The sequence below is a fragment of the Sapajus apella genome, unplaced genomic scaffold (assembly GCF_009761245.1).
Source record: "Sapajus apella isolate SASKATOON/1434 unplaced genomic scaffold, GSC_monkey_1.0 scaffold5, whole genome shotgun sequence".
NCBI classification, from domain to species: domain Eukaryota; kingdom Metazoa; phylum Chordata; class Mammalia; order Primates; family Cebidae; genus Sapajus; species Sapajus apella.
This window is the reverse complement of record NW_022436945.1, coordinates 40,977,814-41,004,170: the sequence shown is the minus strand read 5'-3', so window position 1 is coordinate 41,004,170 and position 26,357 is coordinate 40,977,814. Positions and strand designations below refer to the sequence as shown.

Here is a 26,357-nt window from a genome sequence, read left to right as displayed (position 1 = left end):
GACAGTTACATTGATTCCATATCTTTGCTCTTATGAGTAGTGCTGTGCTAAACATACAAGGGTAAGTCTCTTTTTAATACGATGATTTCTTTCCCCTTTGAGTAGGCATCCAATAGTGAGATTGCTGGACAAAATAGAAGTTTCTGTTTTTAGTTATTTGAAAAATCTCCATACTGTTTTCCATAGAGGCGATATATACATTCCCACCCTCAGCTACAGGCATTCTCTTTTCTCTACATTCTTGCCAACATCTTAAATATTTAAATAATTGCCATTCTGCCTGGTGTGAGATGATACCTCATTGTGGTTTTCATTTGCATTTCTCTGATGATTACTGTCATTGAGTATTTTTTCATATTTTTGTCGGCCATTTGTAAGTCTTCTTTTGAAAATGTTCATGTCCTTTACCCACTTTTAAATGGGATTACCTGTCATTTTTGTTGTTGAGTTGTTAGAGTTCCTTGTAAATTCTGGATATTAGTCCCCACTGGCGGCATAGTTGGTAAGTATTTTCTCCCATTCTGTAGGCTATCTGTTCACTCTGTCGATATATACCTTTTGCTGTGCAGAAGTTTTCAGTTTAATTAAGTCACATTTGTCTATTTTTGGTTTGGTTGCTTGTTCTTTGAGGTCTTAGGAATTCTTTGCCTAGGCCAACGTCCAGGAGAGATTTCCCTTGGGTTTCTTTTAGTATTTTTATAGTTTCAGGTCCTACATTTAAGTCTTTAATTGATCTTGAGTGATTTTTGCATACAGTGTAAGAAAGGGGTCCAAATTCATTCTTCTGCATATGGCAATCTGATTTTCCCAGCACCATTCATTGGAAAGAGCTTCTTTTCCCCAGTGTATGTTTTTGTTGACTTTGTCAAAGATCAGTTGACTGTAGACTTGTAACCTTATTTCTGGGTTCTCTATTCTGTTCCATTGATTTATGTGTCTATTTTTATACTAGTGCCATGCTGCTTTGGCTACTGTACCCTTGCAGTACCATTTGAAATAAGCTAATGTAATGCCTCCAGCTTTGTCTTTTTGCTTAGAATTGCTTTGGCTGTTTGGGCTCTTTTTTGGTCCCATATGAATTTTAGAATTGTTTCTTCTAATTCTGTGAAAAATTATGTTTGTGTCTTGATAGGCATTGCACTGACTCTGTAGATTGCTTTGGGCAACAGAATCATTTCAATGATATTGATTTTTCTGATCCCTGAGCATGGGGTATTTTTCCATTCATTTGTGTCATCTTTAACTTTTTTAAACAGTGCTTTATAGTTTTTCTTGTAGACATCGTTCATCTCCTTAGTTAATACAGTATATTCTTAGGCATTTTATTTTTTTTGGTAGCTATTGTAAATGGGATTGCCTTTCTTGATCTCATTCTCAGCTTGATTGTTAGTAGTATATAGAAATGCTCCTAATTTTTGTATGCTGATTTTGTATGCTGAAACTTACTGATTCATTTATCAAATCTAAGAGGATTTTGGTGGAGTCTTTAGTGTTTTCCAGCTATAGGATCATGAGCTTTCTTTCCATTTACATGCACTATTTTTTTTAAAAAACAGCTGCTAAGATTTTAGAACATGACTACTTATTAAGTTGTTTGGACATAACTACTTAGTAATGAAACTAGGCATTTCTTTTGGCATATAGATCCCATGGAAAAGAGAGAGAGACACTTAGGACTCTGTGAATAGAGGAAGTTTGCAAAACCTCTGGGTTCTGTAATAAGTATTATGAATTCAGAGAGGCCTGGAGAGGTCAGCTAAGGTCATGTGAAGGACATGGCACCTGAGACAGGTCCGCAGGGAAATGATGTGGCTGCACTCCCCAGATGTTCTAAAATGCATGAAGAATATATGCTTAGACTGATGCTTTTATTCAAAACTCCCACTTCTCTGTTCTCTTTGGTGGTTCTTTGAATCCACACAGGTTTCTGCCGAGGACTGCTTTTGTGCCAGGCAGGACCCCCATTGTGGAAAAGGCAGCCACAGAATAGAGTAGCCTCCAGAATCTCAAAACACATGCTGTAATCTGGAGAGTGGATTTGTGCATGGGTCTATGCCTTTGGTGCCAATGTTGTCCTTCCTTGGTGAATAATACCAATGCCAGCTGGCATTCATCATGGCAAACCACAATATGCTTCTGTCATTTAAATTTTTCCAAAACCTCAATTGTGTTTTCATTGTGTGAATGACATTAGTTGTTGTTAAAGCAAACTGATTTTTAAATTGCCCCGCTCTCACACTCTTTTGGGGAACACGTCTATATTTTCTCCACAGGACACACAGCAATTTCTAGAGAGTGCTTGAACGTAAGCATGTTAATAAAGTTTGTGGCCAATTTTACTAATCATTTTACTCCCCAACCCAATTGGTAATGGTGTTGAGTTTGGAGGAATGGGAAATGGTAAAGGAACCGGGGTTGAAGCAGCAGGAAATGGGGAACTTCTTGGTACAGAGCAGTGGTGAGGCAGGAGAGCAAGTGGCATTTGAGGAAGATTATCTTTGTAGTGTTATTCAGGAGGGATTGGAGGGAGGAATGAAGAGGGAAGCTACTAGAAGCTCTAGTGTGTGGTGACAGTGGCAGTGGAAATGAGAATGAAAGGAAAGAGATGCCACAAAAAAGTCACAAAGGGACTCTAGCCACTGGCTGCTTATGAAGTGAGGTGGGCAGAGGAGATGGAAAACATGCTGAGGATCCCAGAGGGCTGGGATGCTGGGGGAATGATGGGGAAACAGAGGAAAGCCAAGAGGGAAGACCCCATTTTGGAAGGCTTCAAGGGGTAAGTTTGGTTTTTGATGTACGGAATTTCAGTCATGGTGGAAATATGCTATTGCAATGAGAAATGGAGATAAAAAGACCAGGGCAGAGGTTTGGCTTGTGCTGAGATAAGAGGTGAAGAACTGGTGATGAGAACATACTCTGGGGAAAAGGGTGGGTGTGAAAGTCCAGCTACATGGTGAACCGTGGGAAGCACCTAACCTGGCAGGGCAGCAGTAGAAGACAGAGCCAATGAATTAAACAAAGATGGAGCAGTCAGAAAGCTTGAAAGAAAACAGTATATTATAAGCAGCCTGAAGGAGGCTGAAGAGTTTCGTTGATCCAGTGCCTCATAGGTGTAAAGTATAATCTCAGATATTTTTCACATGTCAGTGCATGGATTACCCACAACACACTTGGAGCTAGATAGCTTCTTCCTCATTTTACAGGTGAGGAAATTGATGGTCAGAGATACTAAGTAACTTGGCCAAGGTCATTCAGTTATCAAGTGGAAGGATTTGAACCCAGGTGCTAAGTGTTAATCCAAAGTGCTTGCTCTTCCCCTAAACCTTTTAAGAGTGGAAATGGAGACGGTTAAAAGATTCTTGTGACCATTTAGAGCAAAGGGTCTTAATCTTTGGTTCTTAAGGTCTCCTTGGATAAACTTCAGGAAGTTTTTTAATCCCTATGATTACATGCAAAATTTTGTATGCAAAAAAAATTTACGCCCTCCTGCCCACCTACAGTCAGATGATCTATAATATTCCCAAAGGGATTTTGAACCTTCCCCAAAATTTAAGAATAGCTGTTCTAAATGGCCGTTTTAGTGGAGCAGTGAAGGTTAGGGAGTTTTGGATTAAATATGTAGTGAGGAAGACAAAAGTAGTCCGTGACATCATTAAGAAATTCAGCTCTGAAAGAACAAAAGAATAGTACGGTAGCTTGAGGAGGTAGACAAGTGAAGCTGTTATTTATTTCTTTTAAGACAGGGAGATGTGGTCAGGTGCAGTGACTCACGCCTGAATCCCAGCTCTTTGGAAGGCCCGGTTTGAGCCCAGGAGTTTGAAGCCAGCCTGGGCAACATCGTGAGACCCCATCTCTATACAAAATACAAAAATAAGCTGTGCGTGGTGGCCCGCTCCTGTAGCCCCAGCTACTTAGGAGGCTGAGGCCTGAGGATCACCTGAGCCTGGGAGGCAGAGGACACAATGAGCCAAGATCACATCACTGTACTCCAGCCTGGGTGACAGAGTGAAATCCTGTCTCAAAAGGAAAAGAAAACCAAAGATAGACAGATATGAGATATGAGCCTGCTTGGCAGCAGAGAGGAAGGATCTAGGGAATAAAGAGATATTGATGACCTAAAAGTAGGAGGGGGAGTGGGGGTGACCAAGGAAGCTCACCAGAGACAGGAAAAAGGTTGGCGTTCTCTCCTGGAGATGTTGGCCTCCGCTAATCGTTGCTGGCATTCGGTTAGCTGGTTCAGTGAGATTCTAGGAAATGTTTCTCTCAGAAGTATAGTCCAAAAATATATATAAAAAAGATAGGAAGGAAGGGGGGGAGGGAGGAAAAGGGGGAGGAAGAAAGGAAGGGAGAAAGGGAAGGAGGGAGAGAGAGAGGGGCAGAAAGGAATGAAGAAAGGAAAGAAAGAAGGAAGGAAGGAAGGAAGGAAGGAAGGAAGGAAGGAAGGAAGGAAGGAAGGAAGGAAGGGAGAGAGGGAAGGAGGTAGAAAGGGAGGGAGGAGAGAACAAGCCTCATAGTGTTTCTCTAAGAGAGAGGCAAGGAGAAGGAAGATGAGAGAAACCAAACCTCCCAAGTGATCAAAGCCAATTCTGTGACATCTTTCTTCTTGGGAGTCAAAGCTAATTCTGTGACAACATCTACTTTGTGCATTAAGAAGAGATAGAGACTCTCAAGGTCAAAATCCACACTCAGAGCCTTCAGGGATGTGCTAAAAGAAAAGCTCCCTCTGTCTTCCAGGTACCACCATTTTTAAACCTAGAGGAAGAGGGAGGGGATCTGGCCAGGCTGTTTTTATTACAAAACTCTTCCTCTGTTTTTATGTCCTGAGTTTCAGATGCGTTTAATTATTCTTCCTTAATGCCATATTCTGCTTTTAATTTTTTTTTTTAAAAACCTCTTCATGTAGGTGCAAATTAAATTGGTATTTTGTTCACATGAAGGAAAATATAAGGTTTACCTTGTTTGCTTCTCCATGGACTGTGGGCATTGTATTTTGGAGTTTGTTTTTAAACAAAAGTAGAATTTTATTATTATTATCTATAGATGCCCATGGAATATCAAAAAACAAATTCAGTTCAAGTGTATAACCTCTGGGCATTATTAGCTCACAATTCACTAAGGTATGCATAGGTAAAGAAGTTTTTAATTAAAAAAATACGTATATACATACACACACGTATTTTACCTAAATTAAAACTTTAATTAGCATGAAATGTATGTTCAGATTCTACTTTGTGCTGGGCATTGTAATGTCCTTAATTTCAAGGAGCTCAGAATCAAATCAACAAACAGAAAGATAAGTAAAGTAAGAATTTTAATAAAAATCATAACTAACATTTACTGAGCACTGAGACTGTGGCAGGCACTGTTCTAAGTGCTTTACAAGTATTAATTCATTGAATCCTCATAATAAAGCTATGTCATAGGCACTAGTATTGTCCTCATTTTGCAAGCGAGCAATTAGAGGGCAGAATAGTTAAGTAACTTGCCCAAGGTCACACAGCCAGTTAGTGGTGGCTCTAAACATCCCACATTCTGACACATAAGTGCAGTTATGGAAACAGAAAACCCAGGAGAGCAGGGGCTAGGAGAAAGGACTGATGGTGATAGAGGATGCTTCCCCATGCAGGTGACCTTGGAGCTGAGTTCTTAAGGATGAAGTGGGTGGCAAATTACGGGCAGAGAAGTCTGAAACAGCAGGGTGAGTTCTGGAACTCTAGCAGTTTGGTGTTGCTGGAGTGTGTTGTAGGAGGAGTAAGTGCTGGGTGGGAAATGAGATTGGAGAGACAGCCGGGGACAGATCATAAATGTCTTCAGTGCTGTACCCAGCAGCTGAGATGTTGTCCTGAGGCTTGTGAAAGAGTTAAATAAAGGAGAGATATAGCCACATCTCAGGACAAAACACTGAAGGCGTTTATATAAGCGTCTTAATCTCTGAACTCTTCTGGATTCTCAGTTTTTTTAAAATATGTATACCAAAAAGAAGAAAAAGAAAAAAAAGGAATCGAAGAAACTATGATGGTTTATTAAAATGACATAAGTTATGGAAAATTCCAACTTACTGCTGACTTAATTTTCTGATTAGTAGATCACACATCTCTTTTGTATCTCATTAACAACTGATTAAGAAGATTAATTAACTAATTTTAACTCATAGTATTAAGAATTAATAAGAATAAATAAAATGAGGATGTAGTAAAAACCTGATTGTCCTCCAGGCTTTGGGAAAGACCACGTTTCTTAAGTGTTAATAGAATAATTTGCTTTATGCCTGCAGTTTGGATTCTGTCCCCAGACTCAATTCTAAGCTTTATTCTGGGGCTGAGTCACTGTCCTGTACACAGTGTATAAACCATGTATGTCCAGCTCATACGTTCCAGGCCCTCCACCTTTCTAGGGACAGGTTTTTTTTCTTTTTTTTTCACGTACACATTAAATAATACGAAGCCCCATCTCCTATGTTATGAAAAGCCCACACCTTCCCAAGATTGCCAACACTTCCCAGGGGTGACACATTATCAGAGTCACCTCCTGCTTTGAATTCTGGCTCCCATTAAAATTTTCTTCTCTTTCATAATCATACCTGCTTATTTAGTCTCCCTCCCTCCTTGAACAAAACAGCTGCTTTCTTCATAAGAAATTTTGCCTTTCTTCTGAGTCAACCAATGTACACTGGAAACAGCTTTTACAGTAACAATCTTTTATTTACTATCACAATCATACCTTACATTGCTGCATGTATTATAATTGCCCAGTACATTATAGTTTTCAAAACATTTTTCACAATAAAGCAGGTATTATTATTCTCTTTTGAGAGGAGAATGGAGGGGAATCTAACATTTGTAGACTGCATTTTATGAGCCAGCCATGGTGCTCCCTTCTTCATATATTTGAGTTCATTGGCACATAGAATCTTATTAAGCCCATTTTCCCTTTCATCCTTCACAACAATTTTGCAAAAGCATATGCCTTCCTTATCTATTGCCATATAACACATTGCACACAAAGTTAGCAGCTTAAAACAACAAATATTCATTACTTCAAAATGTTTATGGGTCAGGGATCTGGTTGTGGCTTACCTGGACATCTGCGTCAAGATCTCTCAGGAGGTTTCAGTCCTGCTGTTGGTCTGGGCTGTGGTCTCATCTAAAAGTTTGACTGGGGGAAAATTGTCTTCTAGGCTCATAACATAGCTGTGGGAAGGCCTCAGATCCTAACCTAGCTGAGGTCTCCCTCAGTTTATTGCCATGTGGTCCCCTCCATAAGGCAGCTCACAGCTGGCTTCCCTCATAGTGAGTGAGCAAGGAAGTGAAGCAAGCTTTTAAGTTGGGAGGTCCCTTTGCAACCTAATCTTAGAAGTGATATCTCATTACTTTCGCCATATTGTATTTGGTAGGAGTGAATCACTGGATCCAACCCACACTCGAAAGAGTGGATTATACATGAAAATCAGAAGCAGGACCTTTGGGGCCCACTTTAGAGCTTGCCTGCCATAGCATTATCATCCCTACTTTGTAGTTGAAGACAAAGAAAAGTTAAAGAGAGTAAGCTAATTGAGCAAGACCTTACAACTAGCAAATGAAAAAGCCAGCAGTAAACTCTGATTTGATGTTCTAAGCAGAAAATGCAAATCTATTGGCTCCAAAATCAACTCTTTTTTTAATCAATAAAAGAGCTAAATCAAGGATATCAGCAATTTTTATTAAAAACAGAACGAAACAAAAGGCCCTTCCAGTGACTTCTTTGTGTTCAGTACAGATTCAGTCACATCCCTTATCCAGTGGTTCCCAAATCTAGTCAATGCCTAGGAAATAGTTTTGGCCAGTCTGAAGCAAACTAAAATATATAAGAACTATGTAGAAGTTTTTCATAATTATAACATTCAGTGAAAATGGCTTTTCTTTATTCTTATTTTTATTCTTTTCATTTTGAGTTGTTAAAATGGTCTTTTATAATGTGTTGGCAATAATAGAATGGTAATCTTTCTAAAAAAGTATTAGTCTTATTTGACACAACGAATGATATGCAACGCCCTGGTGGATTCCTAGTTTTTTTCTGAACTTTCACTCGTCTTTGAAATTCAAAAGTTTAGAGGCCTCTGCTTCACATCACAGTTATACAATCCTGTAAAGTGCCTCTTAATAGAATGATGTCCCTGAGTTTTAGATAAGTCCTCAAAAGTTAAAGAAAGTCTCAAGTATGTTTAAAACATTTAGTAAGGCAGGAAAGTGGGGTTTTATTTAAAGGGAGTAAAAAAATCGTTTTTCCTGAAACTTTAAAAAAATAAACATTTATATTTTATAATAGTTTTAGATTTACAGAATGCACAGATAGAGGGTTCTTGTATTCCCTCATCCCACTTCCCCTATTGCTAACATCGTAATTGACTGTGACACATTTGTCACAGCTAAGGAACCAGAATTGACACATTATTATTAACTATGCTCTACAACGTACTCAGATTTCACTAGTTTTTCCCTGATGTCCTTTTCCTTTTCCAAGATCTTACCCAAGATATCACATTACTTTAGAAGTTGTGTCTTCCCAGCCTCATCGAGCCTCTGATAGTTTTCTCTGCCTTTTCTCGTTTTTGATGACCTTGATAGTTTTGAGGAGTATTATCAGGCATCTTGTTAAATGTCTCTAAATTTCAGTTTGTCTGCTGTTTTTCTATAAAGATTCAGAACTCTAAGAGGACAAAATAATTGACATTGAAACCAAACACCATTTATGAAAGATACAAGGAATCTGAGTTCTAGATCCTTGGTATAGAGCTCTACAGATTCCAGAGTTCTGCAACAGTGATCTTTCTGAAGCACAAATCTTGTGCTTCCGTTCTCCCAACCTTGAATCTTTCAATAGCTCCCAAAGATTGTAAGATTAACACCATTTATTCAGTGATTACTTACCCAGATCCAGGGACGGTGCTATTACGGGCAAGTCAAAAAGATACACAACATTGTGTTGAACCTCAAGAGACTTTTAGACCCCACTTTCATCCTCCCTTTGACCTCTGAATATGTTATTTTCCTCTGGAGTGGTTAATTCCATTGCTAATGTAAATCAATTCGGCACCTGACTTAAATTTTGTCTATTTTTCAGCTCTACCTGTTATCCCGATCTGCACATAAAGGATCACAACACAAACACAGACATCTTTTGAGATGGCTGGAGTGGAATAGGGAGCAGGGGAAAGAGGAAGAGGACAGCTCTTGTTACTCATGCCTGAATATTTTTTGATACTTGAATATTTTGATAGGGACAAAGAGGGTTATAGGTTATAGGTGACAGAAAGTTGAACAGGGTCTCAACCTGGGAGGACAGAATCAGGTGTATTGTCTCTAAGGTACCATTAAGCTGATGTTTAAAAGCTATCCAGATGGATGGCAGTGTGAGTTTATTGTGTCTCCCCCAAATATATATTCCTCTTAACCCCCCTGTGAATGTAACCTTAGTTGGAAAAAAGTCTTCAGATTAAACCAAGTTAAAATGAAGTCATACTGGATTATGGTAGGCCCCAATCCAATGACTGGTATCTTTATAAAAGAAGAGAGAGATTTGGACACAGAGACACACGGCGAGAACACCACGTAGTGCAGAGGCAGAGATTGGGGTGATGCATCTACAAGTCAAAAAATGCCAAAGATTGCCAGCAACCACTAGAAACTAGGAGTGAGGCATGCAACATACACTTCCTCTAGACCCCAGAAAGAATCAAACTTGCTGGCACCTTGACTTTGGACTTTTAACCTCTGGAAGTGCAAGATAATACATTTCTGGTGTTTTAAACCATCCAAGTTTGTGGCAATTTGTTACAGCAGCTGTAGGAAACTAATATAGATGACACATGGAAGAAAATGGTAGACAGAAGACTCAGCACAGTGGAGTCATGGATTGTGAAGTAGTTTAGGCATCTGCTTATGGAATATCCCCAAGAACAATCCGTAGGTGGGGTTTCAGACCCCTGACCCTACTATCAATAGGTTATTACCACTGTATATTAGTATCAGGCAAAGGACAGCTTAGACTTTCTTTTTTTTTCCCCCATTTATTTATTTTATTGCATTTTAGGTTTTGGGGTACATGTGAAGAACATGCAAAATTGTTGCATAGGTACACACGTGGCAGTGTGATTTGCTGCGTTCCTCCCCATCACCTACATCTGGCATTTCTCCCCTTGCTATCTCTCCCCAGCTCCCCATCCCCCACCGTCCCTCCCCTATTTCCCCCCAACTGACCCCAGTGTGTAGTGCTCCCCTCCCTGTGTCCATGTGTTCTCATTGTTCAACACCCGCCTATGAGTGAGAACATGCAGTGTTTGATCTTCTGCTCTTCAGGACAGCTTAGACTTTCTAAAATATTACCTGCATATCTACAACAAGGGAGAACAATTTAAAATCTGCAAACATACTATTATACCTACTTGTTTGTTTTATGCATTTCTTTAAAATTTAAGAAGAATCTGTTCTTTTATATTCCAAATATGGTAAAGGAAAGTTGTTTTGTATATCTGTTCCATGAAACATAAGAAAATAAACACTTTTCCCTGCTCCCCTTGCTGGAACATTATGCTTACTTGGCTGTAGGCTGGTGGCAAATTTCTCTGTGTCTCTCCTTTGCCAAGGAACTCTCACAGCCCTGAGATGGAGGGCAATTGGGTTGAGTGAGAGGGGTTTACCATATTCTCCCCAGGGAGAAGTTCAAGTAATGCTGGAGGATGATAAGCTACCTTCTGAGGAGAGTGGGCTGATCAGTAGCTGAGTATTTGTTTTGATGAGTGAGATGTATACAGGAGGGAAGCACCCAGACAGTTCATAGTCCATACGAGGCTCAACACTCTTCTAAATGAATATTGAACATTTAAGACTATTGGTTTTGAAGTGGCATCAGGTTATTCAGCTCTACTGGGGAAAGGTTGGTGAGGCAGGCAGGCATTTATGTGTCTCCTTGGGTCCTTTGTGGAACACAACCTGGTATAATTATAATTACAGGTGACATAAAATGAACTCTTTCTATGTGCCTGGCACTGGGCTAATTTATGAACAAGATCAGTATTGATCTTCAAACCAATCCTATAAGGAAGGTAGTATTATGACTCCATATTACAGATAAAAAAGCTGTGACTTCAGGGGGCTAAGAAACGTGACCACAGTCACATGACGAGGTTGGTGATGCAGTTGAAATTGATAGCCATGTCTAACTTCAAAGCACCAGTAGCATTCGAGAGGTAACTTAGTCAGTGGAATGAGGGTGAAGGACATTGCAGGAATGGAGGCTGACCTGACATCAGATCTTAGACATCTTTGGATGCCCCACTAAAGACTTTGGACTTTGTAAATATGCAAGAAGGATCCACTGAACAATTTTAAGCAAAGAAGTCAGAGCACCCAGTATTTGGTTGGTCTTCAGTCCGTATCTGTTGAATGGACATCAACAACCTGTAGTTTATAAGCTACAGGAAATGGATTGGAGAGGGGCAGGACAAGAGGAAGGGAGACCAGTTAGAAAGTTGGAGAACAGACCAGGAAAAAGAGTTGAAACCTGTTAGCATGCCACATAAGGCCCTGCTACGCTCTCTCTGTGTTTTCCTATTTAAAAACATCTGGCAAACTTTCAAAGGTGCCCATGAAATGACCCTATGCCCTCTTGAATTTCACCCAACTCATCCTACAACACTTAAAATCCATCTTTCCAGCATTAGTGACATGAATTCTGAAGGCAACCAATTAATTATGCAAAATTTAGAGTCCACCTTGGATCCAGTCGGAGACTTGAGATTAGAATAGTGTGTGGCTGATCTGGTGTGATTCCTGTTTTTCACCTATATGCAGCCCATTCTGTTGGGAAACTGGCTGAACTCACACCTGAGTGTCATGCTTCAGCTTTGCCAGGCATGTTGAGCCCTGCTTGGGCTATGAGATATCTGAATGCTACCCTCCTGTATACAACTAACTCATCAAATAGAGTAGTACACTCACTTTCCTTCAAACCGGTATTTCATAGTCTTTATTTCCTTCCAATTCTTTCCAGCTTGAACTCCAGCTGTCCGCATTGGTAAACCCTGGTCCTGGCATTTCCCAGAATGTGATACACTTGCCCTAGACATGTCCCTTTCCGTATGCTCTTTCTTCTTCCTGGAAGGCCACCTCTTCTCTTGTTTATCTCTTGGATTTCTTATTAATTCTTGAAGATTTCATTCAAATGTTACTCTCCCTGAAGACTTCTTTTGTCCTGCTCCCTCATTTTCCAAAATGTGGTGCATCTCTAATTACACTGGTATGTATGCTGCCTTTTTATCATATCAAATCATTTCACTAGGTTTTGTACATGTCTGTTCATGAATTTAGTTAAGTGTTGACTGAAAACCTGCTATGTGCTAGGCACTGGGTGCCCAGTGCTGCAAAAATTTCGTGCTGGTTTATGAGAGCTCTCACCTCTACAGATTCACACTGTTTCAATGTGTGTTTGTTTTACTGTTGTAAATGTTTCCACAAATTCTAACAACCTCCTTACATGTCCTCCTTTGGGTTTGCAGACAGTGGTGCCAAAGAAACATCAGGATCCCAGAAGTAAAATTCAGTGTAACTTTGGGTTAAAATGGCTCTGTCATTTGGCCATTTAGCCAAGTAGCTAGAATACTATTTTTTGTATCATAGCTAAATGCAAATTTCTTTTACAGCATTTTTATTTTTAAATAATATTTATTGCTTATAAAATTGCTATATTTATAGATAAGTATATTATAACTTCTTATAATAATGTTCTGATTGTGAATAGCTGAGAAAATACAAAGAAATATAAAGAATAAAACTAAAGTCGCCAGTAACCAAACCACTTAAGAAAAGTCTCATTAATATTTTGGTGAGTTTTCATTCATATTTATATAAAATATATATTCATATATGCATAAGCATATATTCAACAGACTTGAGAATATATTGCAAAAAAATTGCATTCTATTTTGCTCTTTTAACCTTCTATTATAAACATTTTGCATCCCTCAAAAAAGTCTTAGTAAACAGAATTTTGAGTGATTTCATACTTTCATATTCTTATATTAAGATTTGCTTAACCAATCCCTTACTGTTGGATATTTAAGTCATTTGTGGGTGTTGGTTATTATAAGTTATATTGTAATATACATTTTTATAAGAATGTTTATAATAGCTTTATTAACAATAGTCAAAAACTAAAAATAGCCCAAATGTTTATTCGCAGAAGAATGAACAAATTGTTGTATATTCATACAATGGAAGACTACTCAGCAATATAGAGAAAAAAAGTACTGATACACAAAACAATGGAGATGCATCTCAAAAACATGTTGTGTGAAAGATATTAGACACAAAAGATTCCATGCTGTGTGATTTCTCTTACACATACTTTTAGGATGAGATAAACAGAAAGAATAGTAAAGATTAGAAGAGTGGTTACCTCTAGGGGAGGCAATTAATTGGAATGGGCAAGGTGGAACTTTCTGGAGTGATGATATGGGCTGTGTTTTAATTGGAATGATAGTTGCATGGGTATATCCATTTGTCAAAGTTCATAGAACTATGCACTGGAAATTCATCAACTTTATCATATGTAAATTGTTCTTTAATTTGTTGAAGTTTTAGAAATGTTAATAAAGAGGAGGAACTATAAATAAAGAGAATTAGAAGACATATCAAATTAAACAAAAAATGGACAAGGCTATAATGTTTAGGGATGTAGACCTGAGTAATGAAATTATAGAGAAATGCAAGGAAGCAATTATTACAGGAAATGAGAGGAAGCAATTATAACAGTTACTTTAGTGCTATGGGAGAGTACTATGTTGGGCACAGGACCAGTGAAAAGGATTCTGGGATTCTGGGAGGCTGTCAAAGGTCTATTTCTTCAGCTGGTTTGTGGTTGCAATGGTGTTCACCATATAGTGATTCATTAAGTAATGTAATTGTGTTTCATTTGACAAAGACAAGTAAGAACTTTTTTTAAAATTAAAAAACAAACCCAGTGAATCACTATAGACAATTAATGTTCAAAGAAGGTCTCTCCGAGAATGTGGCTTTATGATGAAACTTGAAGGAAAAGACTATGAAAAGAATCTGGCAATGTGAAGAGAAGGGGGAGGTCCACGAAGGGAAAGCCATTGACAAATGTACCTGAGAAAACTGGAAGAAGACCAGAGAGCCTGAGTAAGGACAGCCTCAGGGACACGTGAGATTTAGTGGGAGAGGAAAGTATGTGCTGAAAACAGACACGAGTGTGTGAAGAACAAATAACAGAGTTTGGATTTTATTCTATGCAAAAGGAGAAAACATTGAAGGATACTACATAGAGAAGAAACAGACTCCAATTTATGTTTCAAAATCAGTACTGTGGCTACTGTGTGAAGGATGGATGCAAGGGAAACAAAAATGGAAACAAGACGTTAGCAAAGTAGTTGGGTTAGAGAGATTCAGTAGATGGGGTTTGAGTGGTGACAGTGAAGATGGATAAACGTGAATCTTCCTGCGTTTGGCTATAGAATGATGAGAACGAAGGATTTAGGAGTCTGCTTTCCTTCACGACTAACAGAGTAGACAATGATGTCATTTACCAAAATGGATATGTGATGGGAGGAAAATTTTGAGAAGAGAGATGAAGAGTTAACTTTAAGAGGTGGGAAATCAACAATCCAACCAGAAATTTGGAAGTTTATTTCCACTACTAACTCTGCCATCCCACATAAGTGTTCATCCAGCTCACCTCTGAACCTCCACTTCCTGAAACTAGCTCTTGTTCCAGTCATAATGTCCTTGTTTGTTCCATCCCCCTGGCTCCCAGTCCTCATCCATATCTGTGCCTTTTAAATATATTTTTCTGTTAACAAATACCCTTTCCTATTATATTTTTGTCACTAATTTACCATCTGTTCACCAAGACTCACTTTATATCCTATTGCCTTTGGTCCCTGTCCAGCCCATCTCCTATTTTTGTATGACCCATGAGCTAAGAATAGTTTTTACATTTGTAAATGGTTATACAGTTTAAGTGCTTACATAATAGTCTAGGTTTTGCCTTTTGGACTGAAAAGCCTACAAAAAATGTACTATCCGGCCCATTTAAGTTTGCTGACCCATGTTCTAGATGCTTAGGAAAGAAGTTAATTCATTATATTCAATGGATTCCTTGGGGTGTTAGGCCTTAATTCTCTCCTGGAACTCTGCTGAGAAGGCTAAGAAAGAAAGTACTTACCCCTAAGCCACTTAGTTTTTGATGTCTCAGCTGAATGCCCAGGTTGTTAGAGAGGTGTTAACAAAACAGGATCTCCTGTCTACAGCTGTGCTACAATTCCCATCCTCCAGTACTGCTTGATCTCTAGGATCTCTTCCTCTACCAGCCCTATAGTAACCACTCTCTGGGAAGTCTTCCCCTTGCATGTATATACGAGACCTCAGTCAAGAACTCATGGGTGAAATCCACAGAACTCCTGGGCTCTTCCTCTGCACAGGTCCTTCTGCTCTGTTGTCCTCTTGTTATGGACTGAATGTTTGTGTCCCTCCAAAATTAATAGGTTGAATTTCTAACCCCCAGTGTGATGCTATTTGAAGTCGAGGCCTTTGGGAGGTAATTAGATTTAGATGAGGTCATGAGGGTGGGGAGCCTCGTAATGGGATTACTGTCCTTAGAAGAAGAGGAAGAAAGATTAGCATTTTCCATCTCTCTATGCCATGTGAGGACATAGCAAGAAGGTGACCATTTGCAAACCAGGAAGAGAGCCCTCACTTGAGAACATAATTGGTGGGCACTTTGATCTGGGACTTCCCAGCCTCCAGAACTGTGAGAGATAAATTCCTATTTGAGCCTCCCAGTCTATAGTATTTTGTTATAACAGCCCATCCGATCTCTTCTGCAGATTGTATCCATTTCAGTTACCCCAAATTCTGATCTCTGCCTCTTTAGCTCTGAAAGACCACTGTACTCTGCTCGACTGCATAGGCAGGGCTCTAATTCCCTAAGTGTCTCTTCTCTGTCTTGGCTCTAGCCTTTCCAGCTCCTGGCTAAAGTACAACTCCCATCCGAATCATTCAGAATCTTAAAACCACTGCTTATATTTATCTCACCTTCTGAAGTAATGAGATATTGTAGGAAGATGTTCTCAAATGGACAAGTTAGATAACAGTTGAGCTCAAATAAAAAGAAAACCAGTCACTGGTGGTACCATTAATACTTGAGAGCCATATTTAAGCAAGATCTTTCTCTAAATTTTGCTGTATATCTTAATCACCCAAGTAGCATTCAAAAAAATAGATTCCTGGTGATTTTTGCCTCGTTCTGTACTTTTAAAAATACTTTAGGGAAATGCTCATACAACTAGCCCAACCCTGAATCTCAAACATACACATTTAGGAATTCCAATGGTTATTCGTCATTTATCCCCACCCACTAGATTCATTCTCTATTGTTTACTGCCTGCCCTGCACCCCGGGGGCTGACACATGCAGAAGGCATGCCCTCACCGATACAGTGTTCTCTCAGCTCCTTGATTAGAGATTAGAGGGCCTGGGGTCTCTTTCCCAGGATCCCTCTCCATAATTCTAGTTTGGATAGTGGTTATTCCCTCTATGGCCACAGCCAGTGGTTTGCTGTTGCTGGTTTGTTAAATTTCCAGTAATTTTGTGAACCAGTTGCTAAACATAGGCAGCATTAAAAAATAAAGTATATATACATGGGTACAGTTAAATATATTGAAAATGACAAACATTCAAACCTCATGACTTACTGTTCTTTTGCTTTTACTATTATCTATGCTTTTGAAGTTCCTTACCTCTATTACGTCTGTGTGATGAAAATTTATAATGATGTGCTATTCTGCATCTCTTCCAAACTCCACGTTCACTGACCACATTGGTAGCTTGAAATTGTCCATAGTGGGAGGATTTGCTGCATAAAAATCAGTAAATATTACAAATAGGATTTTTTTTTTCTCCTGAAGAGCAGGCTGTTAAACATTTCCTAGGAGGCATACCACTGGCCCCAGCTACTATCGACGGCTCCCCTTCCACGGCCACAGCTCTCTTCAGGCCCTAGGAATGCTATACCCTCCCTTTGGGTCTTCAGGCCTGTGAGTGATAACAGTTTCTCATCACTGTTAACACCTGGATTTTTGTTGGTTCTCTTACCACTATCCACACCTTCAGAATAATTCCTTCATTAGACTCACATCAGTCCAACCCTTTTGAGTTGACATCTGTTTCCTGCTGGGTCCCTGACTGAAATGGGCACCATCTCTAGAGACCAGTACTTTCAGAAGTGCAATTGGTAGAAGACAAATACTGTAAAATGTAGATAATTTTTACACGTTCATTGGTCAAGTGTTTAAGAAAGACTAAATCTAACAAAAATAGGAATGTTTCCTCACTGTAGGACATCTCAAAACCTTTTCTATAGGTAATATATATCATGATATACCTTAAACTTTCATGGTCTTTTTTTTCTATAAAACATCTATGGCAACCAATTTACCAATTTTTCAAGAAACACTGCTATAGAGTTACTTTAGAAATACAACATTAGGGACCAGGCACGGTAGCTCATGCCTCTAATCCCAACACTTTGGGAGGCCATGGGGGGCAGATTGCTTGAGGTCAAGAGTTTGAGACCAGCCTGGCCTACATGGTAAAACCCCATCCCTACTAAAAATACAAAAATTAGCCAAGCATGGTGGTGCATGCCTGTCATCCCAGCTACTCAGGAGGCTGAGGCAGAAGAATTGCCTGAACCCAGGAGGTGGAGGTTATAGTGAGACGAGATCACAGCACTGAACTCCAGCCTGGGCGACAGAGCGAGACTCCGTCTCAAAATAAAAAGTAAAAGTAGAAATAAAAAAGAAATACAATGTCAGTGTTACACGCTACAATGGAAATTGACCTAAAAGGGAAATACTTTAGTAATTCTTACAATGTGTTCATATTTTTAAAACTAATGAAACTGGTAGTTAGTGCCATATTTATAAATATACACGAATAACTCTTTTATCCATTGACATTGAAGAATAAGTGCTGTACACATAAGTAAACATTTTAAATGTCTGAATATTACCCCCAGGAGCAGTGAAAATCAATTTAAATCATTTTGGATGGAAGGCATTTTTAAATGTATGATGACTTTATGATGTATGTATTCTGACTGCTTGAAACATTCCTCAATATGCTTTGAAGGTCAGTGGCTGTTGATTTATCCCTGCATGTAATGATCCAAACTGCATGTTCTATGTTTTCATGGATGTGCCTATTTCCCTCTCTGTCAGGTTGTCAGCTAACATTGCCTACAATTGACAATACCTCTAATTCTAGCTTCCCTCATGTTTCTAATCTTCTCTAACATGGGAAACCAGATATCCAAGCTCGTTAGAATTGTGTATACAGTGATGGGGGATATTTATCCCCTAAGGCTATCAGGTAAATGGTCTCTAGGTAAGAGACATAATATATCAAACTTAGCCTAAATTTAAGCTAAACCAGAACTCAATTGAGTCTGTTTAATTGTCATAAATATGTAAAATGTAAAGTAACAAACACCAGTAAATAGAATATATTTTGTGGAAATTAACCCTTCAGCCTAAAGTTATCATTTTCACAAGATAGCTTTTAAAATACAGACAACTTTTCAGTTTTGGGTGACGCTAAGCCTCTTTTCTTGACATCCATTTTGTGAGTTTTACATCAGACAAATTAATTCCAAAGGGAAAAATAAATATTCCCTTTTTTTTTTTTCTTGACTGGCTCTTCAATCCAGGATTGAAATCATCTCTGTGGGATGACGTCTCAGAGAACCCAAATATCTGAAGGAAGGAGAACACAAAAATCACAAGAGAAACCCCAAAGAGCTCTGAAAAGGCGCCAGCCTGAGGCAACCCACACTTACATAAGCTTCCATTATGCATGAAGTTGCTAAGGATCTTTGCAAGGGCTCATGGGAGATCTGTTTACATGGATTTTGTTACAGAAGCTAACCACATTTTGAGTCAGACAGAGTAATGTCTGATGTTAAATGAATAATTTCCCTCATGAAAAGTTCTCTCTTCTAGTCAGGGGCAGTCACTAGTGTGACTCATGACCTTGAGCCTGCATTTGAGCTTGATGGAAGATAGTCATCAGTCCACCTAAAGAGCTGAACATGGTCTTTGACTTCTAGAGGACTGTTAATTTTTTGTTAATGTTGGGAATTTTCAGTGAGACATTCCCACATACCCACACCCACACACACATACACATTTTTTTTTCTTTTGTCTTCTTTTACACACTATATTTGGAAGGAATTTCAAGAGGGCTTCCATTTGTTGAGGGAGATTGCCTCCTTATGAGGTAGGAGGTGGGACTCAACTTGAGAGGAGGGGCTCAGCTCTGGACCAGATTGAAGACTGGCTCCATAAGACAGGTTCTCCAATATCATGACTGTTTACTCATTTTCTGGCAACACTCCGATCTGGAAATTACCACCCTTTTTTCCAGAAATTTCTGAATAGCCAGCCCTCTAATTTGCACATAATTAAAAGTGGGTGTAAATGTGGCTGTAGAACTGCCCTGACCTGCTACTCTCGACGCTTTGCCCATGAGACAGCCCAGCTCTGCAAGAGCAGTCATGAGGCTCTAAGACCACTTCCTCAATAAAGCTGTTTCCTTCCACCACTGGCTGGCCCTTGAATTCCTTCTTAGACAAAACCAAGAATATTCTTGAGGGAAGCCCCAGTTCTGGGGATCCCCTGCTCTGCAACACTTAAAGGTTGATGTTCACCTTTTGGATGAAAGGAATTTAACTTAGGGTAGACACAAAGAAAGTTGAGTTTAGGCAGGCTAAGATGGTAATGATGATTGTAATGACCACTACCATTTATCAGCTTGATATTATGAGCAGTGTACTTGGTCCTTTATATTTGCTGATAATCATAATCCTTTAGCTCCGCTTTAAAAATGGAGAAAACTAATGCTTGGAAATGTTAGTTTCCTCTAGTTTTACCAATCAGTAACGTGGTAGAGCTGAGGTTGAAACATCAGATCCATTTAACTCATTTGCTCCTTTGAAGTGCATACTCAGCATCTTTCTCTGTCACACTTGTAAGTACACGAATCCAAGCGCTTCACACCTCAGGTCTGGACTGTAGCCAGTCTTTTACCTGGCTTTCCATAGCTGGCTCTTGCCACCTAAGATCTGAAGGCCATACTGTGGCTATTTTTATCTTCCTAAAGCTCACTTCTCCTTCATTAAAACCCCACCCTCTGCAGGATGAAGCCTGACTCTTTAGCCTAACAATAAGACTTTCAGGACTGGATTTTGTTTTCATTTGCCATCACTCCCTGCCATCTTCCTGTGCTTCAGCTACCATAAAGCATTTGACCTCTCCCCGTTCACCTTAGACTCACCATTTGAGTGAAATGATACCATATTGGTACAATTTTCTCTACCTGCAAAGTCTTCTACCATGTCCACATATGTAAATTTCACCTGTCCTTCATGGCCCACCTGCTGTGTCACCTCTTCCATGAAGCCTCCCCTGATGCCGCAGCCAAAAATGATCTTGCCCTCCCTTGAACCCCTGCAGCAGTTTGCACTTCCATTTCTTATGGGCTTTATCACTTACTTCCCAGGGCACTAATTTTTGGTGACCAATTCTCATCTTGACACATTATAGGGAACCATGCTTGTCTTGGTCACCATAGAAACCTCATCCTCATATTAAGCATATAGAAGGCACTTAATAAATAATTGTTACATAGATGTAGAGATATTGATTTTTTTACTGCTAACACAATACATCTTTCTATTGAAATATACAGAAAAGAGAGAGAAGAGCGTATAGCATAATGAATTATCACAAAATGAACATTCTCATTAAGCCATGACTTAGATCAAGAAATTGAACATTAAGGCCAGGCACGGTGGCTCACGCCTGTAGTTCTAGTACTTTGGGAGGCTGAAGCAGGTGGATCACTTAAGGTCAGGAGTTCAAGACCAGCCTGGCCAACACAGTGAAACTCAGTCTCTACTAAAAATACAAAAATTAGCCAGGCATGGTGGTTCACACCTGTAATCCCAGCTACTCCAGAGGCTGAGGCAGGAAAGTCACTCGAACCTGGGAGGCAGAGGTTGCAGTGAGTCGAGAACACGCCACTGTACTCCAGCCTGGGTGGCAGAGGAAGACCCTGTCTCAAAAAAAAAAGAAAGCAAGAACGAAAAGAAAAGAAATCGAACATTAAACATATCCCTAGAATCTCTCCTTCATTTATCTTCCTAACTGCTACCTCATTCTTTCCCAAAGATAGCTGCTATTATTACGTTTAATACCATAGATTAATTTTACTCTTAAAATTTTATAAAATGTAATCAGACATATGTTTTCTTTGGTATCTGGTTCTTTAGATCAATATATTTGTGAGGCTTATCTAAGATGTTGCATGTGGCTGTACTTTGTTTCTTTTCTTTTCTTTTTCTTTTTTTTTTTTTTTTGAGATGGAGCTTCACTGTTGTTGCCCAGGCTGGAGTGCTCCAATGGCGTGATCTCAGCTCACCGCAACCTCCGCCTCCCAGGTTCAAGTGATTCTTCTGCCTCAGCCTCCCAAGTAGCTGGGATTACAGGCAGGCACCACCATGCCTGGCTAATTTTCTCTTTTTAGTAGAGATGGGGTTTCTCCATGTTGGTCAGGCTGGTCTCGAGCTCCAAACCTCAGGTAATCCACCCTCTTTGGCCTACCAAAATGTGCTGGGATTACAGGCATGAGCCACTGCACCTGGCCCTGCTTATTTTCATCGCTGAATAGTATTCTACTGTATACATATTTCTTGGTTCATTTATTCATTCTACTCTTGATGGACATTTTGCTTGAGGCATTGGTTCTTCATGGACATTCCAGTTTGAAACGCTTACAAATAATGCTGCTATAAACATTCTTCTATGGCATTTGCATTTTAGTACTAATTATGATATTGAGTTTAACATACTGATTTCGGGATAAATTGTAATACATATGAGCAGTCAAAATATTTCCAACTTTGTCTTAGGCAGTGAACACCATTCATATAAGTGAAAGAATTACTGAGATGGAAATCCAATGTCCAGTCAAAAGGTTTTAAATATCAAGGCATCTGAGAGTTGGCATCAGCTCATGCCTGAATGCTCAAGGTAATGATAGTAATAAAGGGAATCTCAAAGCTCTCTGAAATCCATGTTCTGTGTGGCAAACTTACACCCATATGCCATTTAGCACACTCATCAAACTGAAATCCCACTCAAAGCCAAATCACATGTTGTTTTAATGGCTTCCTATTCACTTCATTGGCATTCCTGCTCTGGGATTACAGGGATGGTGGAACACAAAGCGCCCAGCATTGGACAGATGATATCTACAGGAGTGTATTATACCCCCATGTCCATAAACTCAAACCCTGGGAGAGAAGGGCAGTGCACACCCCAAAGGCCACACGGGGGCTCAACTCAGAAGCATAATGAGCCATCAGGGGCTGTGAGGCAGGCTTTGCAGTATCAAAAGGATGGGTGACTCCTGGTTTTCATGGGAGGAGTGGTTGGCTTGTTTGAGTAGTTCTCTAGGCTGGAAGGGAAACAAAGCCTACCACTTAGGGATAAGCAGGAATTGCAAGCAGTCCCTTTGATAAGGCAAGTTGTTTGGCTAAGGGACCTTATTCACAGAAGCAGATTGAGGAGGGGAACTTGCAGTTAGACCTTTCAAAGTCCTTCCAATGTCACCAGAAGGCAGCACATAATATTGGGTCTTAATATTAGAACGTATACCACACATATAAATGAAGAACAGGGGTTCCACCAAAATTGAAAGTAAGATCCAAGATGTGACCAAATTCAGCAGCAATGGACAATTGGAAATACTTACTATGGATATCCCAGAGAGCAGGTTTTTGGGAATAATTTCAAATAAAAAAATTTCCAGTGCTTCCTGCCCTTTAAGATCTACCTTCAAAATTTTTTACTTCTTCCCTGCTCCCTGTGTAAAGATTCTGGGTAAATGCCGTAAAGCACTAAGTATAACTAACTTTAAGATCTAAGAGTCTGAGAGAGAAAAAAGAGAGAGAAAGAGAGAATTTCATTTACAGGTATATTTTAAGTTGCTTACCATGGATTTGGCAATAGCTCCTATGTCCTTATTATAGGGCCTTTTCATGTTATAATCATAGTGCTATTTTATGTCCTTGGCTTTGATCTTAAATATGGTCTGGAAACTCACTGAAGGCAGAAATCAAATATTTATCTTGTACCTTCCCAGCACCTAGAAGACTGTTTCTGGTTTGAAAATAAATGTTAATTCAACATCTAGGTCAGAGCATAGTGCAGGTAGATGTTTAGCAAATGCTGTGTCATATGGTGACAATGACAGGACCTCACTACTCCAAGTGTGGCCCGGGCACCATCAGCATTGGCATCACCTGGGTGCTTGTTAGAAATGCAGACCATCCTATGCCAACCCAGACCACCTGACTTAAGATGCTCGGGTGATTCACATTCTCATTAAAGTTTGAGAAGTACTGCTGTAGAAGACCATCTTCTCAGCGTGTGAAATTCCCTGTGGCCAGGACTGCCTCCAGCATGACTCAGGAAGTTTGCTGAAAACAAGAAAAGAGCTGAGGGGGTTGATATGTCTCCCCTTCACCACATCCTTCTTACTCCAGTGTAATTGAAAACGAATTGACCAGGACCCAAAGATTTCATCAGAGTATGCATTTAATTTCTCCCTTTAAACAAATAAGTAAGGGAAAATGTATTGGGAAAGGGAAATGGGAAAAAGATGAGACATGAAGAAACACTCTTGGTCCTCATAAGCTGGGATTCAATCCTGCCTTACAATGTCCCCATGCGTGGGATTTGATCCTCATAAAGTGAGGAAATCTCAACAGACTTGCTGCTCATTTCCATTTTCTTCCTTCTTCATGCCTCACTTTTATTGTTCTGTTTTGATATGCATAGTGCCTGACGCCAAGATGTTTGGTGAAAGTTTGTAACTCGAAACTTGATGGTAGAACATAATAAGATGAGGGGAGAAGTAAGAAAACAAGAGCTTGGAGCCTTTCCTTTTGGGTCAGGGAGGAGGTTGGCTTTTTTTCCCTTAAACTTGGTCATCCATAGCAGAAGTATATCTGTGACTTATTTTGCTCCTGGTACGTTTATTCCTTAAAAAATAGCACCAGATCCCAGCATGAAGGTCCTGAAAAAATCCTCAGAGATCCCTCAACTTTAGCCATTTAAGAAATAAAATTTTATATACAACATCACATATACAATAATTTCTATATATTATATATAACTTTATTTCTCAAATGGACCAGGGTCATCAGAAGCTGTGGTCTGCCTACCCACCGTCTACCCAGGGAATTACTATTATTAAATCTGTCTGCCTTCACTAAAAGAGAACAAACATACTAATTTTTGCCGATGTTAGCAATCTAATTTGGGGGATTTCTATATTGCCACAGAGGCGCTTATTAACCCATGGTTCCTCTTTAACTTAGATCACAGTCCAAGTTTGCTTTCTAGACCTATAGTCCCTGGCCTGGACCGTGCAAGATTAGAAATAAAGAGACCAATCGGGAGTTTGCTGCAATAGTCTAGATGAGAAATTCTGAGATACTGAACTAGCGTAGAAGTAGGGTGGAGAGGAAAGGTGGAGCTCAAATCAGGTGTAGACTTGGCAGGACTTGATGAGTATTTGGACCTGAAGGGTGAGAGACAACGTACATTTTTCTAGCTTGAGTGCTAAGAGTGGTGGTACTGCTCCAGGAAACAGAAAATATAGAAAGAAAACAAAATCTTAGGGGAAGATACAGTGCTGAATTTTGAACATGCTTTTTGAGGTCTGTGGGCATGCATGTGGAGATTCCAGCAGGCAATTAGATATTCAGATTATCAATACTCCGAATCCCAATAGGCAATTATGAGTTGGTATCTGATCAGAGGTCCTGACTTTACTATATACAGTGGTGGAACCTGGTAGTTCATAGGAAGTAGTTAAAATTATGAGATTACCTGTGGGGAATAGGCAAAGTGAAAAAGCAAATAAGGGGCGAGCCCTAGTGAACCAAAATGCCATGGAGAACACAACGGGTGAAGCACTTGTAAGACTGAAGAGTGATCAGGAAATGAGAAAGAGGCCCAGGATAATTTGTATAAAGATCAGATAGTGTATAATAATATTCCTTTTAACTCACAAGATTAATATTCATAAAATGGAAAAGTGGTTTGTAATCTGTAAAAAATTCTAAAGATGTAGAATAATAATACAAATTTGTAATTGGCTTTTATGCATGCAGTATTTTATATACATGTATTTGCCCATATATTTATATGACATAATGATTTGAAGGCACCAGAGATTGAACGAAAGTGGGCAGAATTTCTAAGGGATTCAATCCTTGGAAGAAGGGGACAACAGTAGGTGAGGTCTGCATTTATCTGACTGCTCCTCTGAGGGCACTCTGCATTCTATGAAGTGTCGGGTGGCTGGAATTCAAGCAGAGAAAGCTAGCATCTTATTGGCTTGAGATAGAAGATGCAATGTGAGGCTGCAAGAGTGGCTGAAAATTGAGGAGGGAAATCCTGAACAGGAGGCACTTGTAAAAGAAGAAACCAGCAGATCTGATGACAAATGCTCTTCAAATCCATGGATGAACTAGAGGCAAGAGGAAGATTCCAATTTGCTGAGCAGAACTTAACAACTAGAAGTCTGAAAAAGCTGGGCAGAATTTTAGCTGGTATTCAATACAAGGGAGGCAGACTTTGAAGTTGGACGGGCTTGGTAAAAAGCTCAGGATTTTCTTTGTTTCTTCTAAGCCTTTTGTTTTGAAATAATAAACACTAAAGTCACAGAAAGTTACAAAGATAAGTCTCATGTACCAGTCAGTTATATCTTACATAACTATAATACAATATCAGAACAAATCTATAAACTTAGCACTATACATGTGTGCCATTCTATGCCACTTTATCCTATGAGTAGATACATGTTACCTCTACTGCAATCAAGATACAGAACTTTGCCAGGTATAGTAGCTCATGCCTGTAATCCTAGCACTTAGGGAGGCCGAGGCAGGAAGATAACTAAACTTTTTACAAATTATCCTGGGCCTCATACTCATTTTCTGATCATTCTTCAAGTACGTTACCCTCTGTGTTCTCCATAGCATAAGGCCATAGGTTGGGAGGTTGACATCAGCCTGGGCTACATAATGAGACCACATCTCTACTAATCTCTAATATATATATAGAATCTATATATATAGAGAGAGAGACAGAGAGAGAGAATTATATCACATCTCTACTAATCTCTCTCTATATATAATCTCTAATATATAGAGAGAGATTAGTAGAGATG

At 39.4% G+C, this 26,357-nt stretch overlaps 1 long non-coding RNA gene across 1 annotated transcript; it reads right to left on the bottom strand.

Moving 5' to 3' along the window:
* Positions 1-895: 895 nt before the first annotated feature.
* Positions 896-6,766, bottom strand: LOC116546111. The gene is made up of 3 exons (XR_004266594.1): positions 6,756-6,766; positions 3,847-3,851; positions 896-978 (listed from the first exon to the last, which is right to left on the bottom strand). It is a non-coding gene; the product is annotated as an uncharacterized LOC116546111 (long non-coding RNA).
* Positions 6,767-26,357: the final 19,591 nt, after the last annotated feature.